Source organism: Bos indicus x Bos taurus, chromosome 19, assembly GCF_003369695.1.
Source record: "Bos indicus x Bos taurus breed Angus x Brahman F1 hybrid chromosome 19, Bos_hybrid_MaternalHap_v2.0, whole genome shotgun sequence".
NCBI lineage: Eukaryota > Metazoa > Chordata > Mammalia > Artiodactyla > Bovidae > Bos > Bos indicus x Bos taurus.
In genome coordinates, this window is record NC_040094.1 from 28241457 (window position 1) to 28259961 (window position 18505).

General features: G+C 46.5%; 1 protein-coding gene and 1 long non-coding RNA gene across 2 annotated transcripts in view; both read left to right on the top strand.

The window, feature by feature from the left end:
* POLR2A (RNA polymerase II subunit A) overlaps window positions 1-18505 on the top strand; it is an 88800-nt gene that overhangs the window by 50821 nt on the left and 19474 nt on the right. The window lies entirely within an intron of this gene.
* LOC113878158 lies at window positions 8728-13638 on the top strand. The gene is made up of 2 exons (XR_003506922.1): window positions 8728-9030; window positions 12889-13638. It is a non-coding gene; the product is annotated as an uncharacterized LOC113878158 (long non-coding RNA).

An 18505-nucleotide genomic window follows, 5' to 3' on the forward strand; every position in this document is an offset into this window, starting at 1 on the left:
CTAAAGGTTGAGGTCTAATGAACAGTACTTGTGGTCGCACTCAGGCCAAACAATGGGCAGGATTATATTTTCTATACCTTGCCTTCAATTCTACAACCCAGGAGAATGTTTCAAGCACATGGTCAATTCAATTAAATTAATACTAGGTCAGTTAAACACCATCATGTCATATTATATCTTGCCTATCGTTTACATCAAGAATTTCTTTTTCAGTTTTGGCCTTTTCCTAGAGATTCTGATGACTTTTCTTTCTTCTTGTATTCCTTACATATACCATATCTTTTTTTTCCCCCAAGTGATTGTTCACACCATTTATTCAGTTCAAGCTCCATTTGCCTCTTCCTCCAATTAGAACCCATTACTCCTTAAGTCTGCTCCACAGTCATCATCCTGGCATCTTCATGCACTAATCTTTGGGCTTAGATCCGCTGCTTCCTGTGTCCTATTTTGTCTTCTTTCTGGTTCGCTACCACATTTCCTGGTATACACCCTCAACTTTCTAGGAGTGTAGAAGCCAACTCTGCACGTCAAAACAAGCCTTTATGTGTTTGACTGGATATAGAATTCTAGATAGAAATTCATTTCTCTCAAAATTGTACAGGCATTTCTCCATTTAATCTTCTAGGATTCAGTGTTATTGATGCAAAGTTTGTGGCCATTTTGATTCTCGTTCCTTTAGAGATGAATAGTTTTTCTCTTTAGAATGTTTATCATCTTCCCTTTATTCCTGATATTCTGAAATTTCATAAGGAAGTATCTAGATACAGATGATTTTTCATTCATTATCTTGAGCACACAATAAACCCTTTCAGAATGGAGACATTAGTTTTAGTCTTGAAGTTATCTCTTATTCTTTTCTAGGATATTTTCCTTCCCTTCAATTTATTCGTTATTATTTTTCTGGGGTTCCTAATAGCTGTACGATCCTTCTGGATTTGTCCTCTGTGTTTGCTGTCTCTTCTCTGATTTCCATTTGTCACTCTTTTGCTCTCTATATTTTTTCAAGTTGTATTTATTTATTTTGGCTGTCCTGGGATTTCATTGCTGAGTGCAGGCTTTCTCCAGTTGCAGTGAGCAGGGGCTACTCTGGTTTGGAGTTTGGGCTTCTCATTGTGGTGCTTCTCTTGTGGCTCGTGGGCTCTCGGGCTCGTGGGCGTCAGTAGTCGGAGCACATGGGCTTAGTGGCCTCCCAGCACGTGGAATCCTCCCAGACCAGGGAGAACCTGGTCCCCTGTGGACCACTGGGCCACCTTGCTCTATTATTTTTAGAAATCCCCCCCAACTCTATGTTTTAATCCTTCTAATGAACATTTTACTTTTGCAACCACATTTTTAGTCCCTGCAAAATAATTCTTGTTCTCTGTTTCTCTTTCATACAGCATCCTGTTTTTGTTTTACGGATGTTTTGTCTTCTTGAATCTTTAAGTATAGATCTTTCTCTTTGTACTCTGGATTATCTCTGTTTTCTTGTGTTACCTTTTTTTTTTGCTTATTTTGGTCTTTCTTTGCATGTAGATTCTCTTTATATGCATGGTGATCATTGGTAATATGTGATAAAGAAGCACCTAGGTATCCTCTGTGATGGCATCACCAACTCGATGGACATGAGTTTGAGCATGCTCCAGGAGTTGGTGATGGACAGGAAAGCCTGGCATACTGCAGTCCATGGGGTCCCAAAAAGTCGGACACAACTGAGCGACTGAACTGAGGTATCCTCAATTATATTATTTCTTCTCTACATTTCTCCCTGGTGGAAATTTGGCCTAGAAATTCTCTGTGAATCAAGATAAGATATATACACTGAAAAGCTTCATTTGGGATAGGGAGAGTTGGTGGTCAACTGTCAGTTTATTTTTCCAAGAGACTTTTGCCCAGGAAGATGAATGTTCCGAATTAACTTTACTGCTTATTCTAGGAACCTCCAGTAAGACCCATTAGCTCTTCAATAGAAGGTATCAACTGATGAAGGAGGAAACAGAGCTGGACTCCATCTTAGGCCAGGCTGCAAACACTAGGCTACACGCATTTTCACCCTCCCAAAGGACTCTGAACTTTGTGCTTGGTGTCTATAGAAATGGCATACCCATGGAAAACCAGACCCCCAGATAAAAGAGCCTCAGGACTTGTACTTGGACTCTCTGTTGGCTAAAATAATATGCTAATTATCTCTGTAACAGAACAAAGTGGTAAATTTCATTATGTTTATCAGGAGGAAACAGACAGAACAGGCTCCATCTTGAAAGCAGGACTCCATCTTGGGCTGGACTGTGGACTTTGAGCTAGATGCCCAGTATCTATGGAAAGGACACACCAACTGGAAAGCCAGGCCCCCTGGATGGAAGAGCCCCAGGGCTCGTACCTAGACTCTCTGTTGCCTAGAAGAATACCCTAATTATCTGTGTAACCGAATAGGATCATAAATTCTATTATGCTTATTGGGGTATGACCACAGGCCTATTGATAATTGTTCACTGATAACTACCTAGGCTTAAGGCATATAAATCACGGGTTAACTGTGATAGTATCTTTCTTTTCCTTTGTTCAGACTAGTTTCAGGGAATTTGGGGAGGTGGGTTTGGGCACGTACACTTAGGGTATATAAGGTTTTCAGAAAAACTGGTCAGTGTCCTTGGCTAAGAGGAGACTCTGCCTTGGGCCCGCTGGTGCAATAAACGGCACTCCACTATCTGCATTGACTTTCTGAATGAGTTTGTTTCCCAGAACGCGTGGCTACAACATTTGGTGCATGGGCCGGGAAACTCTTCACTTTGAGGAGACAAGTCCCGTGTGGGACTACTCCGAGGCCTTGCAGCTCGAAAATTCTAGAGGGGGGAAGGCACCTCACCCTTCTGGAAGGATTCTGCTTCTCAACGTCCGGACCTTTCATGTTAGCAGGTAATGGACGGCAGCAGGGGAACTGAGCACTCAGGTGAGGAGGAACCCACCCGGTAGGGTGGAAGAGGGGACCTGATCACCCCCCTGGGAGGGACTAGAAGGAAGGGGACCCACAGGAGCCTGGAATAGGCAGGTGGCAATGATTGCTTGGTACACAGGTTGACGAGCATGTTAGAGCTTAGGAAGGAAACTTGTGAAGGTCATTTAGGAGGTTGTGTCCACGCCGTCTTGGGGAAAATTATTACCAAGAAATTGCGAGGGGATTTTTAGGAGAAGAAACTTGGTTTTTGTGTGCTCGTATTCTGCCCTCCCCATGGAGGCGTCCCATCTGCTATAAAATTCTCGACCCCCTCGGAATTGTCAGGCTTAGAAGGAGGGGGGTACATAAGTGAGTATGAATTGGCTTTTCCAGAGATGGCCTGGGACGTGGGATATTCAACCCATCTGTATTTTTATCCGCACCTGATCAAGCCCACCAAGGCAGAATGGACTTTAAAAGTTAAGGGAGAAACAGTCTTGGATCATGTGGTGTTCTGGTTTGGCTGTGCTGACCGGCAGGTGAAGACACGCCGATCCCCCCTTCTCCCTCTGGGATCTGGCAGGTAAGGCTCTTCTCACCCCAATTAGGGAGGAGGCAGAATGGCAATTTAAGTGCCATTGAGTGGAAATATCAGAAGTACATAAGGTACTGAGAACTTCATAGACAGAACGAAAAGAAAAAGTAGAAGAAGGTATGAGAAGGTAAGCAAGATGGGGGGAAGTGAATCTAAGGCATGTATTGGCGTGCATGATTAAAAATTTAAAGAAGGGATTTGGAGGAGACTATGGGGCTGCGATTCATGGGGTCGCAAAGAGTCAGACACGACTGAGCGACTGAACTGAACTGAAATGAACTGAACTGATGGGGTGAAGATGAAGCCTAACCGCCTCCACATACTCTGTGAGGTCGAATGGCCCTATGGGAGTAGGATGGCCACCAGAGAACATCATGAACTTACAAATAGTGGAAGCAGTCTGTACAGTAGTCACAGGAGAGCCAGGACACCTGGATCAATATCCATATATTGACTCATGGCTAGGGTTAGCTCAAGACGCTCCTACTTGGATAAAGTTCTGTATCTAGAAGGGAAAGGGAAAAATATTAATGGCACAAAAATTGACTGATGATAAAAAAGGAAATTCTACAGGATTTGGACGGGGATGACCTGACACCTCCCCCATACTGGATAATGACGCGCCTGCCTCCCAGTGCTCCACCAGGACCAGAGGTCGCCTTAATGCCCAATCCAGGGCTAGGTGAAGTTCCTGCAGCAGCCACTGCTCTTCCACCATCTCTCCCAGAGTTCGTAGAGCCACTGTTTCAGCAGGCTCCAATCCCAGCAATGGAGACCTCTGGATGCCCCCAGAATTCCGCCTCAGCTGGACCTCCTAGATTGTATCTACCTCTCCCAGTGAGTACTGATGGGAAGAAAACACAGCAATTAGACAGAGGCTGCGCTCCACCAAGGAACAGGGGGAAAAAACCCCACTACAGATGCCCCTCAGAGGGTACAACAGCCTCCAGTTCAGGACGTATGGGGCACTACCATCAGCCCCCTGTAGCCTATTATTACCAGCCATTTTCCTCTACGGATATATTAAACTGGCAGAGACATGCTCCACAGTACTCAGGGGAGCCACAAGCCATGATTAGGCTAATGGAGACTATTTTTCGAACCCACCGCCCTACATAGGATGGCATAATCCAACTACTAGTCTCCCTTCTCAGCACGGAGGAAAGACACAGGATCCTAACTGAGGCCAGAAAATGGCTAAGAGAAATGGCCCCTGAGGGTACTGCAAACCCACAGCGGTGGGCAGAACTAGCTACCCCTGATGAGAGGCCCAATGGGGACTGTAACACAGAGGAAGGGACGAGCCACCTGGAGAGATATCAGGCGGCTATTTTACAAGGTCTCAAGATGGGGGCCCAAAAAGCTATGAGTATTGCAAAACCCTCCGAAGTGATTCAAAGGGAAAGCGAATCACCCTCTGAGTTCTGCGAAAGACTGTGCGAGGCCTATAGACTTTATACGCCAAAAGACCCAGCCAGAGGCTGCTGGGTCTCAGATGGTGATAAATGCAGCCTTTGTGTCTCTAGTCTACCCTGAAAATGTCAGATGGGGGGACACCAAGTGACTCATGAATTTTTATACATCCCTGAATGCTCAGTACCTTTATTAGGAAGAGACTTGCTGTCTAAATTGGGGGCACAAGTGACCTTTCTCCCCATGAAAGACTCACTGTCCGAGTGGGCTTAACCACCTATTTACTCTTCCTCTCAGTAACCCCTCAAGATGAATGGAGGTTGCACAACCTCCCGGAAAGGAAATCAGACGGGCTAAACAGACAAGAGAGAGAGTTGACTCAACAATTCCCTGAGGTCTGGGCGGAAGACAACCCTCCCCCAGGCTTGCAAAACAAGTCCCACTGGTAATAGAACTCAAACCCAGTACAATTATGTCAGCATCCGCCTTGGGCCTGTCAGACCTTGCTAAGCCGTTGACTCTTCATGTGACTGAAAAGGACAAGGTGGCTACAGGAGTGTTGTCCCAGACTATGGGGACATGGGGCAGACCAGTGACTTATCTCTAATCAGCTGGACAATGTTGCCACTGGGTGGCTGGGATGCTTACGGGCAGTTGCTGCAGTTGCCTTACTGGTCCGGGAGGCAACCAAGCTGACTTTGGGCCAAGATTTGTTCGTCAAAGTCCCTCATGAGGTCAACACTCTCCTTCGAGGGGACCCCCATAAAGGGCTGTCAACATCCCAGATTACTCAATACCGGGAACTGTTATGTTAGAACCCCCATGTTACTTCTGAGCCTTGTCAGGCCCTGAATCTGGCCACTCTCTTTCTTGTGGGAGAAGGTGGGCCCTCACATGATTGCAAGGAAATATGCCAGCAGACCTGACTTGAGAGACCAGCCAGTCCCGGACCCAGATTTGCTCCTGTACACCGATGGCACCAGCCTGGTGAAACAAGGACAAGGACTGTCGGGATATGCAGTAGTCATGGAAGAAACCATCGTTGAGGCTAGCCCTCTGCCATCACACTGGTCTGCTCAACAGGCCGAACTCTATGCTCTAATCCAGGCCCTCCAGCTGTAACTGTAAGAAGACAGTTACACAGACTCCAGGTATGCTTTTGCCACACTACAGGGCTCTGTATAAGGAGAGAGGCCTTTGACAGTTAGTGAAAAAGATATTAAAAATAAGGAAGAAATTAAGACCCTATTATATGCTGCCTGGGAACCAGAAAGGGTTGCAGTCATACACTGCTGAGGACATCAAAAAGAGGATACCCCCCGGGCTCAGGGTACAAACTGGCAGATAAGACCACTAAACAAGCAGCTGAGGGCTTGGGGGTGACAAGTGAAGCCCCTATTAGAGCTCTCATATTGGCAGAGCTACCTGAGCTAATGCTAGACTCTCCAAAATACACCGAAGCCCAAAACCAACTAGCCAAAGCAGAAGGGGCCATCAAGACTGAAAAGGGATGGTGGGAATTTCCAAGTGGCAAATTATTGGCACCAGAGGAGCTGGCACCCACTGTGGTAAGCCAAACACACCAAGCGACCCATCTAGGCCATGATAAACTGGAAGAGCTAATTTGAAAATATTTCTTGGTTCCCTGCCTCTCTTCCCTATGCAAGACAAAATCTCAGAACTGCACTGCCTGCTCACAGGCCAATGCTGCCTCTCGGCACAGACAGAAACCTGCAGGGATTCAGGTAAAAGGCACACTGCCCTTTGAACACCTGGTAGTGGACTTCACTGAAATAAAACCTCACCGACACTACCATTACCTGCTGGTCATGGTATGTACGTTCTCGGGATGGGTAGAAGCTTTTCCGACTCGGACTGAAAGAGCATCAAAAGTAGCCTGGTGTCTGCTTAGGGAGATAGTTCCCAGATGTGGATTTCCTACCAGCATTGGATCGGACAATGGCCCGGCTTTTGTAGCTGAATTAGTATAACAAATAATCAAAACTTTAAACATCAAGTGGAAATTACATAAAGCATTATGGGCCCCAGTGTTCTGGGATGGTGGAAGGAACCAACCAGACACTTAAAGAGACACTTTCCAAGTGGATCTTAGAGACTGACTGTTCGTGGGTGGACTTGTTTCCAACGGCTCTGCTCAGACTCAGGATGACCCCACAGTCCCAAGGCTCTTCTCCGTACAAAATTGTGTATGGGAGGCCCCCTCCCATAATAAAACAGGTGTCAACAAATTTGCCTCAGGTAATGGGAGATGAGATTTCACAGTAGATGGAACAACTGGGTAAGGTAATAAATCAGGTAACTAAGTTTGTACAAGAAAGGGTGCCATTCTGCCTTGGGGAACAGATTCATGACGAATTTGTTCCCGGGGATCAGGTGTGGTCAAGGACTGGAAACACGACTCCTTGGCCCCACATTGGAAGGGTCCATATACTGTTGTTCTAAGCAGCCCTACTGCAGTTAAGGTTGCAGGTGTCACTCCCTGGATCCTCCACATGAGGGTGAAGAGAGCAAACCATGAGACCCGGAGGACGCCGAGCAGACTACACAAAAGGACCTCACTGATCCCTGTGAAGCCAAGATCATCTTAAAGAAGAAACAGAGGTGAAGCTCTACAATCAACTGCTGCTACAAGGACTTGCTGGTATCATCTTGAGACTAACCGTAGTTTCAGTACAAAGAGGGACCTGTGCTATAATTAAAGTTGAATGTTGTGTATATATTCCTGATTTATCTGGCTATATATCAGCCACCCTAGATGACATGAAAGGTCAGGTAAAAGCTACGTCTGATGATAATCTTCCTTTTTGAACTTCGGTCCTATCTGGGTGAAGGGTGATTGGTGGAAAACTATATTTACCATTGTTGTAGTTGCCTTGATAGTTCTGCTTTGTGGACCCTTTATTTTACAATGTATTATGAACTTTGTAACCCAAAGGTTGATGTCTTTCTCCCAAATTGGAGGTCAGAGAGTCGGAGGTCGGAGGTCGGGTGCAATATATCCCTATGAATGATGCTCATACTATGAGTTAAGAGCATCAAGAGGGGGGAATGAAGGAGGAAACAGACAGAACAGGCTCCATCTTGAAAGCAGGACTCCATCTTGGGCCAGACTGTGGACTTTGAGCTAGATGCCCAGTATCTATGGAAAGGACACACCAACTGGAAAGGCAGGCCCCCTGGATGGAAGAGCCCCAGGGCTCGTACCTAGACTCTCTGTTGCCTAAAAGAATACCCTAATTATCTGTGTAACCAAATAGGATCATAAATTCTATTATGCTTATTGGGGTATGACCACAGGCCTATTGATAATTGTCCACTGTTAACTACCTAGGCTTAAGGCATATGAATCACGGGTTATTCATGTTAGTATCGAATACTAACTTCGATAGTATCTTTCTTTTCCTTTGTTCAGACTAGTTTCAGGGAATTTAGGGAGGTGGGTTTGGGCACGTACACTTAGGGTATATAAGGTTTTTAGAAAAACTGGTCAGGGTCCTTGGCTAAGAAGAGACTCTGCATTGGGCCCGCCGGTGCAATAAACTGCACTCCACTATCTACATTGACCTTCTGAGTGAGTTTCTTTCCCGGAACGCGTGGCTACAATATGACCACAGGCCTATTGATAAATATCCACTGTTTATCTAGTCTTGTGACACAGGAATCATGGGTTAACTTTGATCGTACCTCTCTTTTATCTTGTCCAGACTAGTTTCAAGGACTTTGGGGAGGTGGGTTTGAGCAAGTACACTTAGGGTATATAAGGTTTTCAGAAAAACTGGTCGGGGTCCTTGGCTAAGAGGAGACTCTGCGTTGGGCCCACTGGTGTAATAAACTGCACTCCACTATCTGCATTGTCCTTCTGAGTGAGTTTGTTTCCCGGAATGCGGGGCTACAACATTTGGTGCATGGGCCGGTAACTCCTCACTTTGAGGAGACAAGTCCCATTTGGGACTACTCCGAGGCTTTGCAGCTTGAATCTTCTAGAGGGGGGCAGATGCCTTGCCCTTCTGGAAGGATTCTGCATCTCAACGCCTGGACCTTTCATGTTAGCAGGTAGTGGACGGTAGCAGGGAAACTGAGCGCTCAGGTGAGGAGGAACCCAGGTGGAAGAGGGGGCCTGATCACCTCCCTGGGAGGGACTAGCGGGGACCCACAGGACCTGGAATAGGCAGGCGGCAATTCCTTGGTACACAGGTCAACGAGCGTGTGAGGGCTTAGGAAGGGAATTTGCCAAGGTCCTTAAGGAGGTGTGTCCACGCCGTCTCAGGGAAAATTATTACCAGCGATCGCCAGGGCATTTTTAGGATAGGAAATGGGTTCTTGTATGTTCATATTCTGCCCTCCCCCAGGAGGTGTCCCGTCTGCTGTGAAATGCTTGACCCCCTTGGAATTGTCAGGCTAGAAGAAGGGGGATACATAAGTGAGTATGAACTGGCTTTTCCGGAGACGGCCTGGGACATGGGATATTTAACCCATCTATGTTTTCATCTGCACCTGATCAAATCCACTAAGGCAGAATGGACTTTAAGGGAGAAACAGCCTTGGACCATGTGGTGTTCTGGTTCGGCCTTGCTGACCGGCAGGTGAAGACACGCCGATCCCCCTTCTCCCTCTGGGATCTGGCAGGATTTGGACAAGGATGACCTGCCCCTTCCCGATACTGGATGACGACTCGCCCACCGGCCCAGTGCTCCACCAGGATCGGACGCCGCCTTAATGCCTGATCCAGGGCCAGGTGAAGTACCTGCAGCAGCCGCTGCTCCTCCGCCAGCTTTCCCACAGGTCGTAGAGACGCCACCTCGGCAGGCTCCAATCCCGCCATTCTGGATTCCTTTTCCCTATTCTAACTACCTAACATTCCCATTCAAAGGCAAAGATGGGCTGTGACGCTGGGGCGAGGTGTATGCAGAAGAAAGCATCCTTGAGTTCTAGGCAAGTATAAACTTTAGTACTCGGTGGGAAGTGGAGACACTGGAATTAAGCAGAGACTGTGCTCTGCCAGAGAGCCGGAGGGAACAGACAAGAGATTTGCAATGCTAGCTGCTGCTCTGGGAAAGTCTGTCTCGGGCCCTCTGGAAACCTCCTGTGCCCCAGGGACAGGACAGTTCTTCAACCAGTCCCAACGGAGGACCCGGGGCCCCATTACAGCCAAAGCATTGTGCCTGGTGCCCATGTTTTGGCCACTGGAAGAATAAATGCCCTAGGCCAAGAAAAGAAGAGGAAGCTCCCGCAGCTGTGGGGCTTGCTGGCTTGGAAATTAAATAGGGCTGCCAGGGCTCAGAGATATCAGGTCCCCGAGAGCCCATGGTAACCTTAAAAGTGGGGGACCAAACAGTTACTTCATGGTGGATACAGGAACAGAACTGTCAGTAGTAACAAAACCTGTGGCACCACTGTCCAAAAAGATTATCGCTGTAGCTGGGGTATCGGGAGAAGAGATGATTAAATCGTTTTGCCAGCCCAGAAAATGTCAGATGGCGGGGCACCAAGTGATTCATGAATTCCTCTACATTCTGAGGTCCCAGTACCCCTGTTGGGAAGAGACTTGCTCTCTAAACTAGGAGCACAAGTGACTTTCTCCCGAGGAGAGGCCCACCTTCCAGATGGGCACTATGACTTATTTGCTCTCTCTCTCAAGACCCCCCAAGATGACTGGAGGTTGCATGAGCCTCTGAAGGAAGAATCAGGTGGGCCAGAAGAGCATGAGAGAGAGCTAACTCAATTATTCCCTGAGGTCTGGGCAGAAGACAACTCCCCCTCCCCCCAGGCTGGCTAAACATCAAGCCCCAGTGATAATAGAACTCAAACCAGGCACCATCCCGGTTAGAAAGCGCCAGTACCTGCTACCGATAGAGGCTTGGGCCGGCATACTGCCCACATCAATAGATTAAAACAAGCGGGCACTCTAGTAGAGTGCCAATCGGCTTGGAATACACCGATCCTGCCAGTCAAAAAGGAAGGAGGACAGGACTATAGGCCTGTAGAAGATCTCAGGCTAGTCAACCAGGCTACTGTGACTTTACACCCCACTATTCCAAACCCCTATACCTTACTTAGCCTCCTCCCGCCAAGGACTAAAGTTTATACTTGCCTAGGTCTCAAGGATGCTTTCTTCTGCATGCACCTCGCCCCAGCGTCACAGCCCATCTTTGCCTTTGAATGGGAATGTTAGGTAGTTAGAATAGGGAAAAGGAATCCAGAATGGCGGTGGCTAAAAGATAAGGAAGAGAAAAGCCCGTGAAAATAGAACAAAGAAAGGTCCCAGGACTGGAGTGAGGCCCTCAGGTAAAACAAACAACACTCCTGGCTGGCCCAATTTACATAGGACAGGCCCAGGGGAAAAAAAAAAAAAAAAAACATATAAAAAGAGGATCCAAAGCTAGCTCTCTCTCTCCCGCATGCTGGGGTGCTCTTCTCTTTGTGTCTTTGGGTTCACATGCTCTCAAGCCTTGATGATGGATTTCTCTGCTATCTTCTAAATAAAATAGAGCTGTAACACTGATTTGTCTAAGAGTTATAATACGGTCTGTCCAAGACCGGAGAGCTGTGACACACCGAGGGGGCTTTAATATCCGGGGACTTTAATATCCGTCACTCTAAATCTTTGTTGTGACGAGACAAAAACCGAGGAGCATGCACTCACCTGACAGAAAGATCCAGTCGGGGGCACCAACAACAGCTCATCTGGACTCCCCACAAGGGTTTAAAAATTCCCCAGACATTCTGGGGGAAGCCTTGGCTTCTGACCTGAACTCATCCATCTGGAAGAGTATGGATGTTGGCTCCTACAATACGGGGATGACCTGCTGCTGGCTGCCGAGACCAAGGAAAAATGTTGGGAAGGGAAAAAAGCACTGCTCCAGCTGCTGATGGAAGCAGGTTACCAGGTGTCGAAGAAGAAGGCACAGATCTGCAAGGAGGAGGTAAGGTCTCTGAGGTTTGTTTGAAAGAAGGACACAAGGTTCCAGACCCTAGTTTGGTCCTGTATACTGATGGCACTAGCCTCATAAAACAAGGACAACGGCTGTCAGGTTAGCCAAAGTGGAAGGGGCCATCAAGACTGAAAAGGGATGGTGGGAATTGCCAAGTGGCAAATTATTGGTACTGGAGGAGCTGGCACACACTCTGGTAAGCCAAACACACCACGCGACCCACCTAGGCCATGCTGCCTGCCCACAGGTTAATGCTGCCTCTTGGTGTTCAGACAAAAACCTCCGGGTATTCAGCTGAAAGGCACGCTGCCCTTTGAACACCTGGGAGTGGACTTCACTGAAATGAAACCTCATCGACACTACCATTACCTGCTGGTCATGGTATGTACGTTTTCGGGATGGGTAGAAGCTTTCCTACCTGGACTGAAAGAACATCAGAAGTAGCCCGGTGCCTGCTTAGGGAAATAGTTCCCAGATTTGGATTTCCTACCAGCATTGGATCAGACAATGGCCCGGCTTTTGTAGCTGATTTAGGACAACAAGTAAACAAAACTATAAACATCAAATGGAAACTGCACACTGCATATAGGCCCAGAGTTCTGAGATGGTGCAATGAACCAACCGGACATTAAAGAGACTCTCCAAGTGGATAATAGATACTGACTGCTCCTGGGTGGACTTGCTTCCGACGGCTCTGCTCAGACTCAGGATGACCCCACAGTTCCAAGGTTCTTCTCCGTACAAAATTGTGTATGGGAGGCCCCCTCCCATAATAAAACAGGTGTCAATAAATTTGCCTCAGGTAATGGGGGATAGGATTTCACAGCAGATGGAACTGGGTAAGGTAATAAATCAGGTAACTAAGTTTGTACAAGAAAGGGTGCCGTTCCCTCTTGGGGAACAGATTCATGAGTTTATGCCTGGTGACCAAGTATGGGTCAAAGTTCGGAAACTTGATTTGCTAGCCCCTTGGTGAAAGGGCCCTTATGTTATTCTAACTATCCTTACTGCAGTTAAAGTTGCAGGTATTGTCCCTTGGATCCATCATACGAGGGTGAAGAGAACATATCACGCAGACCCAAAAAACGCTGAGTGGACTGCACAGAGCGACCCCACTGGCCCTCGAGAGACTAAGACCATCCTTAAGAAGAAGGAAAAAAAGATCCTGGACCAGCCCCTTCAGGATGAAGCCGCACAATCAACTCCTGCTGCTTGGCCTCATCAACATGATTTTGAATTTAACTTCCGTTCAACTCAGGACAATGTTTTCCTCTCATGGGCACGTTCATACACAGACTTCCACAGCACTTCTAACTGCTGGGTATGTAGGGCTATGCCTCTGTCAGTGATGGATGGACTTCCTTGGTGGGTGTCACCGCTCTGCCAAGGACATTTTAAACCACTCTGCTCTTTTCTGGGATGACAAAAAGAGACTTTCCTCTCTCTTGTCAATCATAACCTCTCCTTGCTCTCCTGGTGTAAGACCTACAGTCAATAGACTCGGGTCATGGGGTTACATTTGATATAAATTCCAGTGTAACAAAAGCCTAACCTACAACAAGCCCCGGTAAATCTACCTTATTTACATGCTAGGTGGACAAGATCCGTGTTTCAGTGGTATGAGTATATTACTGCCTTATTCGTACCCTCTCTAGGGACAACAGATATCATGATTAAAGTAGAGGCCTTCACTAATTTCACAAAACAGGCCCTCCTAGATAGAACAAAAGCCATCCAAGCCTTAAATGAAAAGCAAATCCAAATGAGAAAAGTGGTAATTCATAATAGAATGGCTTTGGACATACTCACAGCTGCTCAAGGAAGGACCTGTGCTATAATTAAGGTTGGATGTTGTGTATACGTTCCTGACTTATCTGGCAATGTATCGACTGCTTTAGATGACATGAAAACCAGGTAAAAGCAATGTCAAACGAAAACATTCCTTTCTGGACTTTGGTCCTATCTTGGGTGAAGGGAGACTGGTGGAAAACTATTGTAACTGTTGTTATAGTAATCTTAATCACACTGCTTTGTGGGCCCTGCTTCTTACAATGCCTTGTGAATTTTGTAACCCAGAGGTTGATGGCGTTCTCTTATGTGGGTGGCCGAAGGACTAAGGTGTAATATATCTCAATGAATATCGCTCGTTATAGAAACTAAGGGCATCAAGAGGGGGGAATGAAGAAGGAATTCATAGGGCCTGGACCCCATCTTAGGCCTGTTCATGCTGATCATGCTCGGCCACCACTCCAGTGGACTCAGGGCTCTGGGCTTAGTGCCTATGGAAACTACCCGCTCTGGACAGGGGAATCTTGAAGATCACATCCAGGTTACTCATCGCCTAAGAGAAAACATACTCTAATCACCCCTGCCTCTGGACAGGTCATAAATTCTTTCTGTATCTATCAGGGTGTAACCGTAGGCTTATTGATTATTAACTGTTTGAACACCTAACACTTGAATGATGGGGTTATTGTGATTGTATTTATCCTTCCTTTGTTTTATGTAAGTCTCAAGGAAATTGGGGTGGTGGGTTTGGACACGTACACATGGGGTATAAAAGATTTTCACAAATGCTGGTCGGGGTCCTTGGCTAAGACCAGACTCTGCCTTGGGCCCACCAGGGTAATAAACTGCACTCCACTATCTGCATTGTTCTTCTGAGTGAGTTTGTTTCCCGGAATGCATGGCTATAACACCGACAGCTCTGCTCAGACTCAGGATGACCCCACAGTCCCAAGGTTCTCCATACAAAATTGTTTATGGGAGGCCCCCTCTCATAATAAAACAGGTGTCAACAAATTTGCCTCAGGTAAGGGGAGATGCATATTGAAAAGCAGAGACATTACTTTGCCAACAAAGGTCCATCTAGTCAAGGCTATGGTTTTTCCTGTGGTCATGTGTGGATGCGAGAGTTGGATTGTGAAGAAAGCTGAGCGCCGAAGAATTGATGCTTTTGAACTGTGGTGTTGGAGAAGACTCTTGAGAGTCCCCTGGACTGCAAGGAGATCCAACCAGTCCATTCTAAACACGATCAGCCCTGGGTGTTCTTTGGAAGGAATGATGCTAAAGCTGAAACTCCAGTACTTTGGCTACCTCATTCGAAGAGTTGACTCATTGGAAAAGACTCTGATGCTGGGAGGGATTGGGGGCAGGAGGAGAAGGGGATGACAGAGGATGAGATGGCTGGATGGCATCACCGACTCAATGGATGTGAGTTTGAGTGATCTCCGGGAGATGGTGATGGATAGGGAGGCCTGGCGTGCTGCGATTCATGGGATCGCAAAGAGTCGGACACGACTGAGCAACTGAACTGAACTGAACCGAAGTTTTTACAAGAAAGGGTGCCATTCCCCCTTGGGGAACAGATTCACGAATTTGTGCCTGGGGATCAGGTGTGGTCAAGGACTGGAAACACGACTCCTTGGCCCCACATTGGAAGGGTCCATATACTGTTGTTCTAAGCAGCCCTACTGCAGTTAAGGTTGCAGGTGTCACTCCCTGGATCCTCCACATGAGGGTGAAGAGAGCAAACCATGAGACCCGGAGGACGCCGAGCAGACTACACAAAAGGACCTCACTGATCCCTGTGAAGCCAAGATCATCTTAAAGAAGAAACAGAGGTGAAGCTCTACAATCAACTGCTGCTACAAGGACTTGCTGGTATCATCTTGAGACTAACCGTAGTTTCAGTACAAAGAGGGACCTGTGCTATAATTAAAGTTGAATGTTGTGTATATATTCCTGATTTATCTGGCTATATATCAGCCACCCTAGATGACATGAAAGGTCAGGTAAAAGCTACGTCTGATGATAATCTTCCTTTTTGAACTTCGGTCCTATCTGGGTGAAGGGTGATTGGTGGAAAACTATATTTACCATTGTTGTAGTTGCCTTGATAGTTCTGCTTTGTGGACCCTTTATTTTACAATGTATTATGAACTTTGTAACCCAAAGGTTGATGTCTTTCTCCCAAATTGGAGGTCAGAGAGTCGGAGGTCGGAGGTCGGGTGCAATATATCCCTATGAATGATGCTCATACTATGAGTTAAGAGCATCAAGAGGGGGGAATGAAGGAGGAAACAGACAGAACAGGCTCCATCTTGAAAGCAGGACTCCATCTTGGGCCAGACTGTGGACTTTGAGCTAGATGCCCCAGTATCTATGGAAAGGACACACCAACTGGAAAGCCAGGCCCCCTGGATGGAAGAGCCCCAGGGCTCGTACCTAGACTCTCTGTTGCCTAAAAGAATACCCTAATTATCTGTGTAACCAAATAGGATCATAAATTCTATTATGCTTATTGGGGTATGACCACAGGCCTATTGATAATTGTCCACTGTTAACTACCTAGGCTTAAGACATATGAATCACGGGTTACTCATGTTAGTATCGAATACTAGCTTCGATAGTATCTTTCTTTTCCTTTGTTCAGACTAGTTTCAGGGAATTTGGGGAGGTGGGTTTGGGCACGTACACTTAGGGTATATAAGGTTTTAGAAAAACTGGTCAGTGTCCTTGGCTAAGAGGAGACTCTGCATTGGGCCCGCTGGTGTAATAAACTGCACTCCACTATCTGCATTGTCCTTCTGAGTGAGTTTCTTTCCCGGAACCATGACTACAAAAATATCACAGCACTTCCCAACCCTGAGCAACCCCTGTTCCTACCCTAGCATGCAAAAATCTGCTTTAAACCAGATTTCAAAGTCTTAAGAAATGTTGTGGCCTCACTTATTTCCCTGTGAAGTGTTGTCAGACTGTCAAGGGATAAGTAATAAACTTGACTTTGAGTGGTCCAGGGTTCAGTCAATTCAGTTCAGTCACTCAGTTGTGTCCAACTCTTTGTGACCCCATGAATCGTAGCTCACCAGGCCTCCCTGTCCATCACCAACTCCCGGAGTTCACTCAGACTCACGTCCATCGAGTCAGTGATGCCATCCAGCCATCTCATCCTCTGTCATCCCCTTCTCCTCCTGCCCCCAATCCCTCCCAGCATCAGAGTCTTTTCCAATGAGTCAACTCTTCGAATGAGGTGGTCAAAGTACTGGAGTTTCAGCTTTAGCATCATCCCTTCCAAAGAAATCCCAGGGCTGATCTCCTTCAGAGTGGACTGGTTGGATCTCCTTGCAGTCCAAGGGACTCTCAAAAGTCTTCTCCAACACCACAGTTCAAAGGCATCAATTCTTCGGCGCTCAGCCTTCTTCACAGTCCAACTCTCACATCCATACATGACCACTGGAAAAATCATAGCCTTGACTAGACGGACCTTTGTTGCTAAAGTAATGTCTCTGCTTTTGAATATGCTATCTAGGTTGGTCATAACTTTCCTTCCAAGGAGTAAGCGTCTTTTAATTTCATGGCTGCAGTCACCATCTGCAGTGATTTTGGAGCCCAGAAAAATAAAGTCTGACACTGTTTCCACTGTTTCCCCATCTATTTGCCATGAAGTGATGGGACCAGATGCCATGATCTTCGTTTTCTGAATGTTGAGCTTTAAGCCAACTTTTTCATTCTCCTCTTTCACTTTCATCAAGAGTCTTTTTAGTTCCTCTTCACTTTCTGCCATAAGGGTGGTGTCATCTGCATATCTGAGGTTATTGATATTTCTCCCAGCAATCTTGATTCCAGCTTGTGTTTTTTCCAGTCCAGCGTTTCTCATGATGTACTCTGCATATAAGTTAAATAAGCAGGGTGACAATATACAGCCTTGACGTACTCCTTTTCCTATTTGGAACCAGTCTGTTGTTCCATGTCCAGTTCTAACTGTTGCTTCCTGACCTGCATACAGGTTTCTCAAAAGGTTCGTCAGGTGGTCTGGTATTCCCATCTCTTGAAGAATTTTCCACAGTTTATTGTGATCCACACAGTCAAAGGCTTTGGCATAGTCATAAAGCAGAAATAGATGTTTTTCTGGAACTCTCTTGCTTTTTCCATGATCCAGCGGATGTTGGCAATTTGATCTCTGGTTCCTCTGCCTTTTCTAAAACCAGCTTGAACATCTGGAAGTTCACGGTTCACGTATTGCTGAAGCCTGGCTTGGAGAATTTTGAGCATTAGTTTACTAGCATGTGAGATGAGTGCAATTATGCGGTAGTTTGAGCATTCTTTGGCACTGCCTTTCTTTGGGATTGGAATTAAAACTGACCTTTTCCAGTCCTGTGGCCACTGCTGAGTTTTCCAAATTTGCTGGCATATTGAGTGCAGCACTTTTACAGCATCATCTTTCAGGATTTGAAATAGCTCAACTGGAATTCCATCACCTCCAGTACCTTTGTTCCTAGTGATGCTTTCTAAAGCCCACTTGACTTCACATTCCAGGATGTCTGGCTCTAGGTCAGTGATCACACCATCGTGATTATCTTGGTCGTGAAGATCTTTTTTGTACAGTTCTTCTGTGTATTCTTGCCACCTCTTCTTAATATCTTCTGCTTCTGTTAGGTCCATACCAATTCTGTCCTTTATGGAGCCCATATTTGCATGAAATTAGCTTAGGTGTGGTGTTTTGGTTTTGCTAAAGATGGCTCCCCACAAGGGACTCCATCTGGGGTCGATTTAAAGGGACCTCCGTGAGCTCCTTGTAACTCCTGCTGAGCTCAGGTAACCCCTATTATTTGCATAAGTGGCTGGTGT